The sequence below is a fragment of the Symsagittifera roscoffensis genome, chromosome 8, assembly GCF_963678635.1.
Source record: "Symsagittifera roscoffensis chromosome 8, txSymRosc1.1, whole genome shotgun sequence".
NCBI lineage: Eukaryota > Metazoa > Xenacoelomorpha > Acoela > Convolutidae > Symsagittifera > Symsagittifera roscoffensis.
Genome location: NC_087069.1, coordinates 27,762,177 through 27,780,875, shown reverse-complemented (window position 1 = coordinate 27,780,875; position 18,699 = coordinate 27,762,177). Strand labels below are relative to the sequence as shown.

General features: G+C 35.0%; 1 long non-coding RNA gene across 2 annotated transcripts in view; it reads left to right on the top strand.

Moving 5' to 3' along the window:
* The first annotated feature begins 7,649 nt into the window (after positions 1-7,649).
* LOC134853252 (uncharacterized) overlaps positions 7,650-18,699 on the top strand; it is a 35,439-nt gene continuing 24,389 nt past the window's right edge. Inside the window, exon 1 of one of the 2 annotated variants that reach the window (XR_010164328.1) lies at positions 7,650-7,758. This is a non-coding gene — a long non-coding RNA (uncharacterized LOC134853252). Of the gene's footprint in view, positions 7,759-13,753; positions 13,976-18,699 lie in introns of those variants that run through there. The other variant, XR_010164327.1, reaches the window with a different exon arrangement.

Here is an 18,699-nt window from a genome sequence, read left to right as displayed (position 1 = left end):
TCGCTATCGTCCGGCATAAGCTAAAACAACCAAGTGCAGTAAAATTAAGTTTTCATATCATTCAGTTGCCTTATCAATTCAAACTTTCCTTAACCTACGTTTTGGATCTTCAACATTTTCCTTAAACATGGTTGACATTTCATAGAAGAGTTCTGCTTCAAAAAGCTCCCAGCGCTTCGCAGCATTTCTCAATCATGTTAACAGCATCTTGTAAAATGGAATTTAGCAGCTCCAAATGAAGAAGCACGACAATTAATCGAAGCTCAAATGACTCAAAATCTTTTTTACAATCGAATTGACAAAATGTTGCAGATTATGTTTGTAATTATACAAGTTAACACACAGTAGAAGCTGAAAACAGTCCTCGAAACTAGAGAAAGGCGTATTTGGATTCACTTTTTATAAAATGCAAATTAGTAAACAATGAAATTTCAAGAAATTAAAAAGTCAATTTTTGCCATGAAAAAAACTTGAAAATTTCAGCTGCATATGAAAAAAATCATGGGATATAATTTGAGTCTTTATTTAGAACATCTTCCAAACAAAAACCGACATCGCCAAAGTTTTTGATAAAACCTTTGATTTTCTTGATATTCTGGAACAGTTCTTATTAGGTGTTCAGGCCTGGTTTTTCAAATTTTTCCTCTTTCTTAAAAAAATAGCGTTGTTTCGTTCATTTTTTCTACATGTATATACCAAGATGAAACGTCAAAAAGTTTCTAAAAACCATGAATTGCTGCCAAGGTTCCTAAACCATTCCTTCCAGGATCTCTAGGATTGCCGTGGACCCTTTAAAATTCTGGCAGAAAGTCTAAGGTTCTCCCCTGGTTAGTTAACCCGGGTGACCTAATAACAAAAAATATTTTAAAACCAAACTGAAACTTTGATGCACTCGCATTGGACTATTAACAAAAAAGTTAGCCATCAAAATAAAAAAAGCGTCAATAAACTCGAAACCAAAAAAGAGCTAATTTTTGTTTAAAAAAACATTTTCATACTGTCGAATTTCCTTAAGGATATTTAATGTTACAGAGGCGTTCATGGTTAACTTTTTTTAAATAAAACTAATCCAATTAGAAATAACTGGGTGAATAGGTAAGAAATAACTAGGTCAATAAGGAATAGGCTAGCAGCTGAGAAATTTGAGAGTTTAAGTGCGATTTCGAAACTAAGTTATCGATTATCAACTTTTTATACAAATACATTAAAAAAACCATGCGACCTTGATAATCTGGGAAAAATTGATGAAAAAAATTGATGGCTAAATAAATCTTTGACGTGACGCAACTTTTCGGCGTTTTTGCCGAAATCAGCAATACCTGTTCATGTTTGAATCTAAAAGTCAACTAGAAATAGGTATAGGTTCAACCTCGTAAGGCAATATGGGTCACAGAAAACAGAAAAATAATTTAGTCCAGCATATTGAAAAGTGAATTAATCGACAAATGAGATTTCTCAGCAAGAAATCAGTATTCTAACCAAAACATACTTTGAATTCACCAGTACAGAAACTATAGGTGGCACTCAACAGTGCCGAAGTACAACTGTGCCGAAAGGGGCGGGAAAGTTTCAAAATAATTTACACGCATTTTCTAAAGAGCGGGAAATTACTGGTGCTAATTATCAAAGAAAACCACTCCAACTTTGGCGCCAAATTGTCTGCAAACGCAAAATAAACAATTATTTTGGCGCCGAATGTCTAAATTTCAAATTTTTTCTCTCAAAATTTTTATGTGTCACTTAAGATTGCAAACGTTCGCAGTTTAATTTTTGATTGCGGCGCTGATTATGTTGAAATTTATTCATTTTTTCGGCACTGTTGAACAAAGTTTTCATTATTAGCACTGTTAAACTATTTTTTTTGGCACTGTTGTACTTCGGCACTGTTTAACTGCCCCAAACTATGTGAGCAAAAAAAGCAAAAACAATTTAAATTAGAATAAATTCTGTAAAAACCTAGAAAATCTGTTGGTGCCTTTTTGTATACATTAAACCTTTCAGACTTACAAAAAAAGTGATTTACAAAACTGTTATTTCCTAGAAACTTCTAGATCATCACAACAAAATACGAAAAATTGTAAGAAATACGTGATTGGCTTTCATTTTTGAAAAACTCAAAAGAACTTGAAACAAACAGCACGAAAAAACCAACTTCAATTAAAAAACTTTTTCAATCAGGATAACTCAAATCTTGAGTTTACTAGATAAATTAGGCATAGAATTAAAGACATTCAAACTGGCAACATACATTCGAAATGGTTTTTATACAAAAAGATACCTTTTTTTAAAAATAATTAGAAAAATTTTACAAGCTTGAACAACTTCTACTAGCCATTTGTTAATTTAAAGTCCTGACACTTAATATATTTTTAAAAAATTTTGGAGTCTTTTTCAAATTTCGGTTCTCGTTAGTAGCGTGAATCAGCGATTCGTAAAATGTTATGAAAAGTAGAAACAGAAGTTTGATTCCACCAGAACTTTTAATAAGCAGTTGAAATGGATTTGAAACATTAAACATTGTATACAGTAGACTTTTCATGTTGACACAACAGCTTAAATAGTTATTTGATGGCTTGTATGTTGCTAAAAATCCTGAGCACAAACGCCGAAAAAATTTTGAATTTCTTCGGCACAGCTATATGAAATCATTTGACGCCATTTTTTTTAGGTGAGTTTTTGTCTCTCCTCCGTTCATGTAATAATTTTTCAATATATTTTTTAACAAAAAAAAAACTGATTCATCTTTTAAAATTATTACAGTCAGTTTTTTTGTCATTTTCAATTAGACAAATTAATCAAATCTAGCTAGTTCAAACCTTGATTCAAACATATCTTTTAATTTAAATCGAATAGGTTCAAAATGTTTTTGCATAACTTCGAGTTGGTTTTTTTTGCAAACTGAAAACTTTTTTACATGAAGTTTTTCTTACATGAAAACCTCACTATAATGTGATTTGCCTTCACTTTTCAATAATCGATTTATCCTGTAGAAAAACTGAAAACCATTAGTTCAAAAGCATAGCTAAAATTTATCTGTTGTTACCCAAAGTTTCATTTAAAAAAAGCCATCAGACAGCGGTAAAAAACAAAAAAATGAATTATCATAAACTGCACGCGCGCTACCCCATTTGAAAAACAAGATCAATTAGATTTTTTATTATGCGGCAAGCAAAAATACAAATTAAAAATAATTTTGTTTCCCGCTGTGTGGAATTTTGTAAAGATTGAATTGTGTACCTTTTTGCAAATAAATTTGAATTTAAATTTCAAAGAAAAAAATGATTATCGAAAAGTCTAACTTAAACGTGAACAATCTGTAAAAAACTTGTCCGTGATAAACTATCGCAATTTTTTTAGCTGACACTTAATCAACTAAAGAAGTCTATTTCACGACAACAAATTCAGCCCTAATTGATACAGTTGTTACCGGAGAATACATTTTGTGTTTTTTAGCAAACAAAACTAAATAAAAAAAATTGAACAATCACAAACTTCAAAACTTTTTCCTTTTTATCCAATCAAAGAATACGTTTTTACCTAGCGAAGAAAAAGTATGCAGACTGAATTGAAACAATTTGTCATGATATTTAAACTTTGAGCGAATAAAACATCGATTATCATCGACAAAGCATAAAATCATTTCACAAAAATAATTCGCATTTCTATGAAACCTATTGTTATTTTATAGTGGAGAGTGGGGAACTGAGAACACAAAAAAAGTCGCAAATGTGTAGAATCTAAGATAAACTGATGCGACTGATCCCACTTAATCAAAAAAAAAGAAAAAACTTCATACGCCTGACAAAGTTTTATACGCTTGTCTTACACGCTTGTCGCTATAAAAAATAAGCGTCAAATCTACCTTAACAGCCTTCTGACGAGAGGCTAATAAGCTGACAATAATTTTTAACTTAAATTTTTTAGCTGTAAGATTTTGAATGTAGTTTTTCTGCCCCACCGCTCCTGAAATACAAAAAAGAAAACTATCAGAAACCTGTGTTACTCTTCAAACGACGCATATAAACCGATATAACAATAATCAAAATTTTTAAGCAGTTTACCACATGATTCATCGCTAGACCATATGAGAAAGGGTCCGGCCTCAAAACTTGACCAAAAAACTTTAAGCAAAACACAATTGCATATTATAAAGTTTCACAATGGTGCAGTAAGCAATCCAATTTTGAGTACTAACATCCATGGTTGAGGTGTTCGATTTATGTTTTGACTGAACTCGGTAGAGCACCCGGATTTTGCTCGACCCGAAACTCGTGGTCAAAAACAGCCTTTTGGTCCAACGCAAAATCGAAAGCAACTATGCCTTTTCGGCTCAACACAACTAAGTTTTGACCATATACAAAGTATGGTCAAAACATATTCAAACCCAAAAAGTGGTTGAATAATAATCGAGTAATTGTGCACATAGTGTTGTCGAAACAGAGTCAAACACAAAGAGGAATATAGAGTTTGATCGGAACATAACCAAACACAAACATAGTCGAACATAAAGAGTGGTCGAAGAATAATAGAACAGATAGCAAAGTCAAAACATAGTCAAACCCAAAAAGTGGTTGAATAATAATCGAGTAATTGTGCACATAGTGTTGTCGAAACAGAGTCAAACACAAAGAGGAATATAAAGTTTGATCGGAACATAACCAAACACAAATATAGTCGAACATAAAGAGTGGTCGAAGAATAATAGAACAGATAGCAAAGTCAAAACATAGTCAAACCCAAAAAGTGGTTGAATAATAATCGAGTAATTGTGCACATAGTGTTGTCGAAACAGAGTCAAACACAAAGAGGAATATAGAGTTTGATCGGAACATAACCAAACACAAACATAGTCGAACATAAAGAGTGGTCGAAGAATAATAGAACACATAGCAAAGTCGAAACATAGTCAAACACAATGTCGAGCACACAGTGTGGCCGAAACATAGTCGAAGGCAGATTCGAACGCGGTTTCGAAACATAGTCGAACTCAAAAAAAGGCTTCACTTGATCTTAGAAAAAATCCGAGTTGCGATGTTTCGCCGATAAAAAAACGACATAGGAAAATTTTAATGAACTGATTTTTTTTATTTTTGACAAGTCCAGACTCAAGATGAATTGAATTTTCTATTCAACATATTTTAATAGTTAATGCTGAAAAATATCAGTGTTGTTCCATTTTTGTGTTGCGTAAATAATAGCGAGTTTGGAAAAGTGTTTGGTCAAAAATATTAGGCATGGGTTGAGTCGATCGAAAGGTAGCATGCTCGGGCCGAACAGTGTCGAACGTAATTTTACTTGCGATCGTGTCGGTAGAAACATAGCCAAGTTTGGTTAAATTGGTCAAAACATAACACCAAAACGTCAACACGGGATGAACTGGTTTCCGGCCGTTTCTATGTCTTGTTCGCGTATTTCTCTTAATAGCCGTATTAGCGCACAGACAATTCGGCCAAAGACAATTCAGCCAATTTGAAATTCAGACAATTCAGCCAGAAATATAAAGTTAAATCAGCCTGAGACAATTCAGCCAGTTTTACAAAACGCTAGATTCGGAAGAAAAAAAATTGAAATTGGAGTTATTTCTCGGTTTAAGGTCGCCGGTGGGCGCGATACGCGCGCGTCGCCGCTTTGCGGCGATAACCGGCTCTAAATTTCGTATAGATTCCTACCCTTTGGTGGCAAGCTCGCAACACGTTGGCGCGACTGCGGCGGTCACAATTATTGGCTGAACTGTCTTTGGCTGAATTGTCTGCATAATTTTGGCTGAATTGTCTGAATTTCAAATCGGCTGAATTGTCTGTGGCCGAATTGTCTGGACGCGGCCGTATTATCTCTTCGCACTCTCATCGCTGAACAGTTTGGCAGCTGTGAACAGATTGGCTCCAGTTTACGCGGAGGCCCTACTACACATACTCATGGCTCTCCTAGCTAAAAACAAAACAAGACTGCTCGTATCAGGGTGAAACCCTGAGTGTTCCGACTGCCTTTTAAAGTTTATGGAGCAGTAATACTTTAAGAAATTCAATGAAATAAAACAAAAGAAAAATTCTTTTTCTTCTAAAATGTGAAAATTTTTATGAAAATCATCTCCCCACACGCCATATAAAGTACAAAAGGATAGATTTCGCTCCTATTATTATATCAATTATGGCATATAAGCTTTCTTGAACCAATTTGGAACGATTTCTAAGGCGGATTAAATCTCCCGCTTATGCGTTTATAGCTCGGAATATATCGCGCGTTAATTGTCCCAAATTGGCCAAAATGGCAATCCTTAAACCCCCGTAACTTTACGAAAAATGATCACAGGTGAAATATCTTTTCAAATTTGAGCTCAGGACAACAATACTTTTCGAATGATATAAAAAAATTCCGTCAAAAATGGCTAGTTAAAAAGTCGAAATTTGTCTGAAGAAAAAAAACCACCCCGAGCACAAATATTCCGTTACTTTCGTATCGAAAGTCGGAACAATAAAACTTTTCCAAATAAAACGGAAGCGGGTCGAAACGCATGTCAGATTTCGACCGAAAATCTACAGCGGATAAGTTTTTCCTCAATCAAACTTGCTCAAAATATTTTTTCTCGGTCGATCTTAGACAGCTTGGGTTGAGACGATTGAAGCATACCAATTTTTTGTCGAGTCGGTCGAAACATAAATCGCAAACGTCGACCCGGGAAATGGTATGGTAGTTCTTTCAGTAGCCGGTCGACATACGAAGCAGAAGTTCACATCAGAGAAACAAACGATCACATGTTACATTCAGCTATTTACCTTGCGAAAGACCAACAATTGAGCTGATAAGGGCTTCTCGGACGTTACACGTGCAGGATATTTTGCAAAAAAAACCTTATTTTTGTTTCATCTTGCAAGATTTTTGCAAGATTTTTTTGCCTTGCAAATATCTTGCAAGAATTGCATTCCCTCACAAAAGTTTTGCAATATTGCATTCCCTTGCGAGAATCTTGCAAGATTTGCATTACCTTGCAAGAATCTTGCAAATATTGCTTTTCCTTGCAAGAATCTTGCAAGATTTGCATTACCTTGCAAGAATGTTGCAAGATTTGCATTCCAAGTACACTAGGGAAGCGCGTAGTATGACTCAATGGCCATATATCGTATCTGAGACAAACTGTGTACGTAAGTCAATCAGATACAGATGCCTTGTCGTTCTGTTGCCATACAATCTCGCCATTCGGCTCATGAGGTGGCTATAGACTCATGAGTTAAAGGCAGAAAGCGCGAAAAAATTCAACCAATCAGCGTCTTTAGGAAACTCCATAACTGGCTTTTTTCCATTTGTTATTTCTCTCCGCTTTTTGAATAGTGCATTCTAATTGGCTGACATTGTTTTCGCTCTTTCGGTCCTTCACGCACGAGGGGTTTCCCCGTAGATGAATCTGTTTCAAATAGTGCTCTGCAAACTTCGTCTTCATTTCATATTCACAGCGCAGCGCCCCACTACGTCCTTATTGCCATTAGGGCAAGCTAGTTGTAGCTTCTACAATTACAAATAACAGTGATTTGGATGCTCTCAATTATTATTTATATCATATTTCATCAGTAAAAAAAGCCTTGACACCCAATTCGATAGATGAAAACACCTTATCTAAACTGAGCTGAAGTAAACCCTGCCTATTTTAGCGGATTGAAATTAAGATGGTTCCACAATCTTGCTTTTCACGGTCAATATAACTTATCTGGGCGAATAAAGGGGAACTCCTCTGGGGATTCGACCGATGGCCTCACCACCCAAAAGGTAATAATTTACAAGATCCACATTGACCAACCAACTTTTATTTAATGATTTCGAGTCGGGAACGCACACCAAAAATTAGTATCCAACTCACGCATTTTTGTTGGTCAAAACAGTTTTTGACCGGTTTTTCTCTAAAATTCTAAAAGTTTTCATTATAGAGACTTTATACTGTTTTTAGAGAGCTCAGCACTTCAATTTAGTCAAAATATGCTATGAAAAACATTCGCCATAATTCGGAAAAGACATAGTTTTCTTGAAATTTTTGATTTGCTATGGAACCCAACTTATGGTATTAAGTTTCTAGCCCCTCTGAAGGCATAGAAAAAAGCTCAGAAAAAGAGGATCTTCTTGACAATTGCCCCCTTCTAAATTATCTTTTTAAGAATTGCGACACCTATGAATAGAAGCAGCAATTCAGCACTAGATCTTTTTGTTTATAATTCAAATTTTGCTGCAATTTGAATATTCGAAAATCCGGTTAACTTTTTCTATTTAAGAATTACCCGAGATAATTGCTGAGTAGATCCAAAAACTTTAAACGTTTTTACCAATTCAATTGTCAAAACTTTTCAACTTGAATCACTTTTTAACTTGAATCACTGCACACCAAAGAAGGATAGAAGAGACAGTTACGCAGCAGTTCATAGACAACCGCATATCCATCCACCCCAAAAAGTATTGATGGCAAAATCAAGCAGTAAGGCTTATATGTACTATGCTCAAAAGTGATAATTTTTGATACAGTGCTGACTTAACTTACCCGGAAAAAACGAACAAAACTTGAATTTTCAAACAAGTTTTCTCAAATTGGATTAAGATTAGACAAAAAAGAAGGAAACAAAATTTGCTTAGAATTTCATCAAAATTTTTAAGGTGCAACTTTTTCTCCGAAATTCGCAACTAAAATTTTAACCCAAAAAAGGGTCATTTTGGCTTTTTTTCAAATAATCAAAAATTACGCTGAAACTACTTTGTTAATTGATGAGGAAGTTAAATCACAAGAAACCACTTACACAGTTCAACAAAGTTAAATATGCAGAAAAGTTAAATATGCAAAATTTGAGTAAAGGGTTTAAAATTAGTTTAAAGATAAGAATTTGGGTTTTAATAAGTAAAAATGACAGTTCTTGACAATCAAGCAGGAATATTTTCTCTTCGTCATGTTTTTTGTAGATTTAGCACTCTAGAACTTTGTTGGGCCGTGTAAGAGGCTTCTTGTGATATACTTTCCTCAACAATTAACAAAACAGTTTTATCATATATTTTGATTAATTGAAAAAAGCCAAAATGACCAATTTTTTGGGATAGATTTTTGGTTGAGAATTTCGGGAAAAAAATTACACTATTTTAATTCTGATGAAATTCTAAGCATTTATTGTTCTCGTCTTTTTTGTCTTTTCTTAACCCAATTTGAGAAAAACGTGTTGAAAAATTTAAGTTTTGTTCGTTTTGTCCGGATAATTTGAATCAGCACTGTATAGCGGAAGATTGTTTACTTGGTCCAAGTTGTCCACTTTTTGACCATACATCAGAATGAGAACAACCAATTATTGACTGGATTCTTTTGTCAGCAACAAAACCTCTGTTATAGTCTCATGAAGTCGTGGGATCTTTTAACCCACTACTCTCAAACCTCCTAATTTTCGATTTTTTGATGGTGGTGAAAAGTAAAAAGTACAAATATAGAAAATAGATAGCATTGAATAGTAATGGTCGACACAAATCCGTTTATTTTTAATTATTAGACAAGACCTATCAAGTTCAAATGTTAAGCGGATATGAAGGTTCTCTCTTTTTTGGGTGTGCGCAAAACTCTGCAGCTTATTTGAGATGAAATTGAATAATGCTTTTGAGATGTTGCTAAAAATTAATTAAATGTTTTTTTCCCATCAGATTTGACCCTCGAAAAAGCTCAAAAATAGAAGATCTACTTGCCTCCTTCTAAATTATCTCTTTAAGAATTGCCCTATAACTAAGAGTAGTAAATTAGCATTAGAGCTTTTTTTTATAATTTGAATTTTGCTGCAATCTGAATGGTCGAGATTTCGACTAGCTTTATCTACCTTGAATTACCTCCTTGATTGAAAAAGGGTAAATATTTGGTAGATCCAAAATTTATACCGAATTTGAACCAATTGAATTATGAAAATTTTTGCTGTTCATTTTGCATCATTGTACGACAATCATCAACAGAATATTTTGTTATGAAGCATTATGTAGGCAACCGCGTTTCGATACGCGTCCGTTAATATACAAACTTGAAATTACCCAATCAGAATCCAGACAAGGAAAAAAGTAATAATTATTATTCATTCACTTCGTAAGTTTGCTTGCTCATCTCGATTTTGATTAGCTAAAATAGTATTTGCCCACTTACTAGCGAGTATGAAACAGAAATTGTCGGCTCTCGGCTCATATGAAAAGTCCCCCCAATCGACCAAGTGAATTTATCTTGACCTAAAATAAAATGGCAAACTCAAGCAGTAAGGCTGCTAAATTATTATTGTCTGAAAAACAATAATTTTAACCAAGTAAACAATATTCCACCTTAATTAGAATAGATGGAAATTTTTCAATCAGTACAAAATGTACTTTTTTTTACCACATTTCAGGAAAAAAATCAACTAAAGTATTGAAAAAACAAAATCAATGATTTTTTGGCGGAATAAATAAAAATACCCAAATTCTGTGTAGCAGCTATAAATATGCATGCTTTTGACCATTCTTGGAAATAGACACATCGAACGCAATTTACGTTAATAGACGTCTGGATATTTGAGGGGTGTCTGCAACTCTTTAACAAATTAAAACTAGAAATATATACATTTTTTTTCAATTCAACACCATTTAGCTATGTGAAAAAGAGGTTTTCTTTAGGATTAACCGCTCTTATGTGGCTGCTTAAGAATTGCATGTTTTTTTGTTTTTTTTTTTGGAAAAAAAACTGATGTTTTTTTTTCAACCTGGCAGTCATGGATTTGAGCCGCTTGACTGCCACTCATCAAAAACTCGGAAGAAAATATTTAACAGCTACTTAAGTTATAAAAATGGCCAAAAATTTTGTTAGTTAGCTTCAAAATTTTTTTAACATCCATTGGATGTTATACTTGAGACACGCAGTTCGTGATGTTTAAGATAGATAACTTGGCCTGTAAGCAACACACTTGACCTGAAGTTTAAAGAAATGCTACGATTCTAATAAACTCGACTTGATCTACACTTTTCAGAGCAAGCGAACCGCCCTGCAGCCCAGTTCAACCAAAAATACAATTTTTCTGGTAACCGCGTGTGTTCCAGTATCTAGTGAACTTTAAGGGGTGCGCGTGCCAAATAAACACAATTGTTTAGTCAAAACAGCCCAAAAAATTTTTTAAAATGTCAGCTATGGTCTGTTGTGGCAGAAATGAGTCTGCCACACAGAAAAATTTGCCGAGATAATTTCTTAATAATGTGTTGGCAGAGCTTGTAAATCAATGTGGACGACTTATAAAAATTGTCGATAAATTAAACTAGGTTAAGACCATTATCCACGATTGAACAGACCACCATACGAGTTGTACAGCTCATCACGGCAAACATGTCCGTTGGAGAAGGTGACCTTCTGTGTTCGTTGTAGACCAGAGGCTTGATGATGGATAAGTGTTGCACATCACTGACGAAGTAGGGCACTTAATTTAAGAATAACTTCGGCCTTGATTTAATGTCGAAAAAATGAAGCTGCCAATGTCTTCACTAGCACATACTAGATCCTCTTCCAATTCCACCCCGTTATCAACATTTTATTCGTCTCTCTATTTCGACAGTAAGGTTCTCGAAGAGCGCTGAAAACTGTGAGTTTTCCATTTGTTAGATATTGAAGACTTTCCAATAAAATACTATTACGAGGCCAAACTGTGTATTCTGTGCATTGTAAGCGGACACCGCAACAGGCCAAAACCAGATTTGTCGCGGAATCCGCAACCTTGTTACTTTTCTTTGATCTTCTTTGCTGTTTTGAATGCCACAAACAAATACCTAAATCATTGTACAGCCTAAAATTGTTCCAAAATTAGGTGGATTTGTCAATTCCGCGTTTGCGGAATCCAGACGAAACAGGAAAACCCCAAACAAGTAATAAACTTGTGTATAGTTAAATTGAGCTGTTGCGGAATCCGCAACTGTAAGTGGAAGCGGCAAATTGTAAGTAGAATCCGCAAATTTTAAGTGGAATCCGCATATTGTAAGTGGAGTTCTGAAATTCTTCAATAATTTTGAGCAAGGTATTCGGGAAGATGCAGCATCATATCTTCAAACAAAAAATACCCCAAGGGTTTGATTTCACTTTCGACTTATCTCAAAAACTACCTTCATGAATTAGCTAGAATCGTAATCTTCTACATCATTATTTGGGGTTGATAGAATCCCTAATAATGATCAGTATTTGGGTTTCAGATTGATGCAATCCCAAATACTGACCTAATTTGGCGGTATGATGTTCGTTGTGTTTCCAAAACACAATTTGTTCTGTGTTGTATTTATTCGGTGTTGTGTTTCCAAAACTAGTATTTGAGATTGATGTGATCCCAAATACTGACCTAATTTGGCGATATGCTGTGCGATGTCTTTCCAAACACTCTCAATCCAATTACTCCAAATTTTGAATTTATTCGTTGGGTTTCCAGAATACTGAAAGGTGACATTCACCGATTTAGTTTACAAATGTTTTGAGATTCGCTCGTGGATTCCGCTGGCAATGTTTAAGTCCTTACTTTTAAATCCCGCGTTGCGATAGATAAGACTTCCAGCTCTAGCTTTTTATATGCAGGGTCAGTATTAAACAAAATTCGGAATCTACTAAGTTTGTGGAAACCGTCTAAAAATTATGCGGATTGCACTTTCATTTGCCGATTCCACTTACATTTTATTGAATCCGCTTACAGTTGCGGAATCCTGAACAGCTATCTATACACACAACAAATTTGGCGACAAAATTGCGTTACAAGTTTTAGTTAGCGGACTCCACGGAAGTTTTGTAAGTGGAATCCGCTCACATTTTGGAACATGTTTAAAGATTTGTCGCTGCAACCCAGGAATATTTAGACACAAATTTGTGCGCCTCAGTGCAAAGTTTGGCCTCGTAATGAAAAGTTTTCTAAAACCTAGAATTTAAAAATAGCTGTTTGGGTGAAAACTTCAGCGCTATATCTATGATATCAATAGCATTTTTTTCTCCTTTTTTGATAGCTTTTTTCCAAAGTTAATTCAACCGGCACAATTTGGAAGTGTCGATACGTAATGATAGTGATCGACAATACGGAGATCCTTCTCCATTGAAAACTGTCAAGTCTATGTCCAGAAGATTCCAATTCATAGCTTACAGCCCAATGCGGTTGATGAAGGAATCATCGATCTCGTCCAAAAACATGAACAAAAAAGGTAAAGGTATATCTAAAACTTGGCAACTACTAGTCTACTTTTTTTAGGGTTGTTTTTTATTCATATGAAAGTTTGGGGGTGGGAGAAATGTATTTTTTTTGGAGGGGGAGAGGCAAGCTAAGAAAAATAAATGTTGTGGTCTGAAATGTGGTTGTTTAAAATGAGGAGAGGCGTGTGGGTTATGATAGGTCAAGTTTGACCTGTCAAATTCTTTTTACAACTTTCTTTTTCTGACGTAGAAAATATCAATGATTTCTTCATAAAAAGCTTTTCTTTCACAAGTCACTCAGTTTTCAGAAAAGAAAACAAATTAGAAAATGAAAAACAAGACAAAGCTAAAGAAACTAAATTCAGAGTAAGAATTGTTTCGCTTCGAAAATAAATTTAGACTATGGATTTCGTCACCTGATACTGAAGTTCAACCTCACAGCCGAGTGAACAAAAGCGCTCCTATTTGATTAAAAGAGTAGGTTGGTTACTTGAACTTGTGTGACTCGAGGGCTTTTAAAAGATCGGCATTAAAAGTACCTGTAATGGAAAAAGCTTCGACCTGCTATTGGTTGGGCGGTTTAAGCAGTAACTCGAACATTCTGATAAAATGCTACCAAATAAAATCAACACAAAGCTAAAATTTAATTTAAAAATTAAACGTAGTCTTCAACAAAAAAACTCAAAAGAGACGTGAAATTTTTTTTCTATATAGCAAAGTTTACCCAGCAAATCAACAAAAATTTTAAAAAATGAAATTCAGTTCCACAAGTTTTCAGCCTGCGCAGAAAAAAAGAATGAATTCATCTCTCATGTGAGTATTGATAAGTTTTTTTTTCAAATAGAGTTTGTTTGCTATTCGATTTCCTAAGTTGGAGGATTTCACCAATTGATCAAAAGTGCGCCAGCTGCAAAAGTCCTGGTCGAATTTGAATGTTGGTTTCTGGACTTCGTTGTCTTCGTTGTCCGTTGGATTGAAGCTTGGAAGTCAAAAATTATGCATGCTCCGGTTGAATGTGCGATTTTATCCAAAAAAGAACCTGTCCATAAAAACTAGAGATACTTATAAGTCATTTTTAGCTTAGAAATTAAGCTTTCAGCGGTTGAATGAAACTATCTTAATGTTGTTTTTGAGATTTTTCAGTACTGATGCAGTGCTGTTACAGTCCTGATTTAACTCTGATCAGTGATAAATTGACGCTGGCGAGTTCTGAAGCAGTACTGTTTTTATTTACTGTAACAGAACGGCAGTAGCACTGATTTTCTCGCAAGATCAATCCTCCTAAGAATGAACAAGTGAAGAGCTTTCCGCAATTAAGATTCGCTTAAATTCCTCGGCGCTCTGTGTAGTTGTCGATTTCACTTATTAAAAAAAACTGATTTTCCTTTCATTACAAATTTTTTTGTTAAAATTTGGGGGTCTGAAAACCCACAGATTTTAAACTTTGTAAGTCGCACTTGATTTTCAATCAGAACAAAATGGTAAAAGTTAGGGGCGAATTGTAAGCAAAAACAAAACAGCACTTTATTGAGGCTAATTTTAGCAATCAAAATCATCGCCTTCAAATGAAAATTTTTTAAAACTTCCAATGAAGTTGTCTCCTATTCAGATAAATCGAAAAACTACCCACAATCTTTTATAAATAAAATTCTACATAATTGAAAATAGCCAATTTGCCTATTTTTGCACTATTTCAAGCACGCTTCGAAGTATTTGTCCATATTACTTTTGACTATCAGTGCAAAACGCTGAGTGTTACGATTAATCCTAGCTAATCTCAGACTGGTGAGCGAATAGTTGTTCGCAAAATTTGAGGCGTAAAGGGTATTTTATATAACCAGTTACCTAGCGGGATAACTTTTTGAGTGCGTGATAGATTGTCTCGCTTGAATTTGTTGCACTAAACTTTCAGCAGCATAGATTAATCTTCAAAGCTTGCATAAAGTAGTTCAGAACAACAACAAATAGAAAGTTTTTGTTCCGACTTTCGATACGAAAGTAACGGAATAATTGTGCTCGGTGTGGTTTTTTCTTCAGACTAGCCGTTTTTGACGGAACTTTTTTTAATATCCTTCAAAAGGTATTGTTGTCTTGAGTTCAAATTTGAAAAGTGAGTTAGGACTGGAGTGTGTAACTCATAGAGTAATTTCGGATAGGGTACACCGTCTGCTCGTCACGCTATCTTATTTTCGGCCGGATAGATTCGTGCAACTTCTTAGTCTAATACCGATCCTAATCTTACTCTTATACTATCTAGTCTCAGGTTGTTTAACTAGTCTCTGCTAGGCTCAATAGATCTAGGGTATACTGGTTTATTGCGGCTGCTGAAGTACTCGGGAGAGTCCAACTAATTTCTAAGTTAAATTCAAATCTCTCTGGTGCTGAAATTACAAGTAACTTCAGCACTTACAAATAAGTGGGTTGTTAGTTAGATGGATCATGATTGGTTAATATTAAATACTTTACATTGGTAAAACATTTAATTTAGCCAATCATAAAATATAGTTTAGATCAGGTTCCACCCATCCGGGTTTTACAGAGTTTTTTTTAGAATAGTTCTTCTGCAATTCGAAGGATGGATGATGGACGTTGGTATTTGGCGAACATCATATTTCTTCTGTTTCCTTTTTGTTAAGGAAGTTCCAGGAAGCTGGAGTTAGAGACATTAGACGTTGTGTTCTTCTTGTGACAACGACTAAGTCTTTGCAACAAACTCAAATCTGATTTCAGAATGGTTTGCTATGTCAGGTTTTTCTGTTCTGCGTGGAGAACTTCTTTTGTGTCTGATCTAGTTTGGGAATGGCGTGGAGATTGTGCGTGGAGGGGATGCCTGGTTACTCGGATCTGTACGTATACTTGAACATCGAGGTGGTCATTGGTCTAGTTCAATGAAGTCCTTTTCTGCGAAGTCAAGTCGTACTCTAAATCCTTTGAGTTGTGATTGTGAGCGGCATATCGATTGTAGTTGGTTATTCTCTCTCGAGTGTAGTGGGGTCGTCTTGTCTTTTGATGTTCGTCCTTGGTGTTGTATTCTGATCTGTATATTGCATCATGTGATTTTACATTTTATAAAACTTTTATTAGTTTAATATTTTTTAATAATGATTTTAGTTAGTTGTTTTCACAAAAGCTTTTTGTTTTAGTTCGGTTATTTTGAAGAGTTACTCACCCTTGAGTAGCTCTTATTAAAAATAAAGGTGTGGTCACAAAGCGTGGATGTAGCGCGGTGGGTTAGGCCGGCTATAGAGCATGCTCAGGACGTCCTTCCTGGTGGGTTAGGCCAGGAGTGGGAGTATAATTTCATGCGGTTTTTGTGAGGGGTCCTGTTATGTGACAACGTTTTATGTTGGGTTTGTTGTGGTCTTACTTATGTCTTGTTGGTTATGTACTTTTTCCAAAAAGCAAATTGTGTGTGGTATGGGTTTGTCTTTCGACTTTTTTGTGTTTTATTATTTCTTTCTAAGACTTTGTAATAGTCTTCAAAAGAATAAATTATCCAGTTTTAAACTGGGTTAATCCGGTTTGGGTACCGTTGGTTTCCTTTTCTTAGTCATGCTGTTATTCTATGATTTGTGGTATTTAGTGAGCTGCGTTGGTTAGTTTTGTTTAGTATATGATTCCTTTCCAACCGGGTTAAAGGAAAGATTGAAACTTGTTATCGTGTGTTAGAGTTGTTGAGTGTGAAAGCTTGAAACTGAAATTCATTATTTTAAACAATTCTTCGTGGGCGAGCTGTGCGAGTGTGGATAGAATTTTTGTGCGAATGAATGAAAATATCAAAAGGTTAGTACTGCATTTGCATTTATTTAATTTACTACATAGAATTTAGAAATTTACTGCTAGTCATGGGGGAACATTAAGATACAAATTTTCATCATGATTAGATTTACTGCTTTGGGGGAAAATATTATAGATGAATTTACTGCATTGATATTAAATTTAGAAATTTATAAGTGTAAGAGATTAATAGAATTTTAAAATTGTTTGATGAAATTTGCGATTTTTATTGTTTCTTTTGTGGTTTTTTGTAGGTGATTGTCGGATGAAAGCTAAAAATCTAAGGAAAACATGAATAAAGAATGGTGAGTTTTTTAATACTGTAATTAGTTAGTAATATTTACTTAATTCATACTTACCTGTTAGTCGTCGGGGAAAAAACCGTGGGGGAAGATGTCGTGAATTATTTCTGAAGTTGTTAGTAGTTTAGCTAAAATGCGGATGATATTTTTAGTCTGAAGCAGTGGTCAAAGCAATTGAAGTGCCTTAATAGTGGTTAGTTCTTCAGTGCCTACTGCAAACTCATAAGGTGTGTTTTGGATTAAGTTATATAATTTGTGATTAAATTTAGTGTTGTGGATGAATTCTAAAATTGGGATTTCTATAGGCTGTACAAACTCGTGCGGGATAAGGAAGGGTCGGGATTCTTCGGCGTTGAAGGTCTTGGTGATGGGGCAGAAAATGTACATTTGGGTTATGGGGTCATAGTTACGAAGAATACCATGGAGGTTAGTGTCTTTAATACAATATGTGAAATTTAGGAAATACGGTGAAGTGTATTTTGAATTGATGAATTGAAAACGATGGTGTGGTTGTCTAGAGGGTGTGTGGAGGTCAAAGTGATTTTGGATGAAACGATAGTAACTGTATGTATGTGTTTGTTTAGTGCGCAACATAATATCATGTGAGCAGTGCAAATCTCTTTCGTGTGGTGCAAGGAAATGAAAGGTTAGTGAAAGGATTTGGAAGCGTTCTTTAAAACTTTCGTATGCTTGTGTGTTTGTTAGTGCTTCTGAAATAATGTGATCAAACTTTCGGTCGAAGATGTTTAGTGTAAATACATATGGTGTCTTGATGAAAAATTTCTCGGTGATTTGTGGATTTGCGAAGCGATCGTCGTCTAAGAATTGATCTTGGTTAGCTCTGATGATATTGTGATCGTAGTATTCTAGTGTGTATTCGTTAGCTCTTGGTGCAGTGTGTATTTTTAGTGATTTTTTATATCCAACGTAAGTAAATTGTCTAGCAGTTAGTGGTGTAGTTAGTCGATATAGCATGTCTTTGTTTCGTTCTATATCGATGGAAGTGTTGGATAAAGGTAAGCAAAGAGGGTTAGTGAAATGATAGTATGAGGTCCAAGAGAGAGTGGGCATTAAAACGTATTCATCTACATAGTTGCGTGTTTCGTTAGCGTCGTGAGGGGTGTTTAAGGTGTATTGTGGAAATGAGGGTAAAGTGATAGCTAAAAATTCTTTAGTGTTAGTATGCTGGGGGTGGTTGATGTATTCACGGGCTGTTCCTGGTTTTGTTGGGAAAGGATTGTTGGGGAACTTTCTTTTAAAAGTGCGGTAAGCTCTATTAGTGTTGAGTGAAGATATAGTGGATGTGGATGATGGTGTTAATGATTCAGTATAATTTGAAGAGGGTGTAGGGGGATTGGAGGAATTTGTAATGGAGGAGATTTGGTTTATGGTCGGGGTGTTAAGGTGGTAGGATTGTTGTTGGAGGGTAATAAAATTATCTAGCTCTGGGGAGATTCG